We start from the raw sequence: 1651 nt of genomic DNA, 5'->3' as shown, positions 1-1651 counted from the left end.
CCTGGGCCGTGTGGGCAGCTTTGCTGTATGCACTACTAGCTGAGTACAACTTCTGAGTGTGAGTCTTAGAAAAGAAGGGAGGTGACCCTTTGGAATTCACGTTCTGCAAGCCTGATGTCAAGGAAGGCAAACCAGCCCCTCACTCTGCTTGGTTTTTCCCTTGGGGGTGTACTGTGTCCAGAGCCCAGGCTGGCCTTGTATTGATCCTGTGCTGGAAGTACAGAGCCTCCCTCAGAACCCCTGGCCCCAGGCACCTGAGATGTTGCTGCTTTGCAGACTGGGTCACAGAGTCCACATCTGCACTCAGAAACCCAAATTTATAATCTGAAATCAACCTCACCAAACTAATCAGTGTATCCAAACTGGCCCTTCTGGAATCCTGTGGCCATCCTTTCAACAGATGCCCACAGTTTCTGTGGAATGAGCCTTCATGAGGCTTCAGTTTGCTCCTTCCGTCTCATGGCAGAGCCAAGACCCTCGTCAGCATCCCCAAGGTCCCCCGGCAAATCACGCTGCTTTTGCTCATGATTCATTTGTTAACTCCCTTGTCTGTATTTTCCTAGGAGTTGGCTCAAGACAGCTAAAGAGAAGATTCCCCTGTGAGGTCCCTGCCCTTTATCTGGGGACAAGGCACTGAGGACGGGTTTCTGATTACTCTTCCCATTCTAAAATACTTTCCAAGGAGCCTGGGAGAGTCACATCTACCAACATTAATCTTGCTGTAACAGACTGCTTTGGTCCAGTGATTGCGGGCAGCTCCTTATGTCCTGACCCTGGCATAGCCTCATCAGATACATAGCAAAGCCTTCTTATCTACATGTAGGTTAGTCACAGACATTCTTTTCTCCAACTCCAAGTCTCTATGAGACAAAGGCTTGTGTATTTAGCCAATTACTAACGTAAGAATTTATAAAGCCACCTGTAACCCACAAGCCCCCACTTTCACATGTCTTGCCTTTTGGGGCCAGACCAATGAAAAGACTCCTTACATGGATTTAGAATTTTGTCTGTGTTTCTTGCTCTCAGTACTGAATGAAAGTACTGCTGCATCTGAAGACTCTGAAAATATTTTTTATGTTTTCTGGACCTGGTCACTCACAGTCATGCTTGGAATAAACCATGATAATTATTATTTCTACAGAGCTTGGCTATTTCTATTGAAAACACCTTAACATCCCTCAGAATCCTGAGAATGATTGCTGCCATCCTGAGCTGGGATGTATCCACCCTCTGCAAGCTGCCCTGGGGCTAGCTTGAACCCACTGTCTCCCCAGCTGGTCTCCAATTGCTCTCTTCCGTACACCCTAACTGCCCAACCTCTGCTTACTTCTCCTCATGAAGCCCGTGTGACAAGAGGGCCTGAATGGGCCACTTGCCCTTCTGCACTGAAGTTTCAATGTGCTCCAGGACTTGCAAGGGGGCAGGGGTGCACAAGTACAAAAGACCTTTTGCTATCAGCTATGAACACCCACAGGGAGCCCTACCAAGTTCTCACCTCTCACTCATCCCTTCAGAGAGGGTTAGACCCTGAAAAATCCAAGGCTCTGACACCCAGGTGAGGGAGGGTCCCTGCTGGCTGTGGGCTCCCCAGCCCCTGGTGCTGTGCCTGGTATAGAGCTCATTTGTGAAGCCTCATGGAATTCCAGGAGTG

The sequence above is a fragment of the Tupaia chinensis genome, unplaced genomic scaffold (assembly GCF_000334495.1).
Source record: "Tupaia chinensis unplaced genomic scaffold, TupChi_1.0 Scaffold000052_1, whole genome shotgun sequence".
In the NCBI taxonomy this organism is placed as follows: domain Eukaryota; kingdom Metazoa; phylum Chordata; class Mammalia; order Scandentia; family Tupaiidae; genus Tupaia; species Tupaia belangeri.
Note: the sequence above shows the minus strand (reverse complement) of the source record.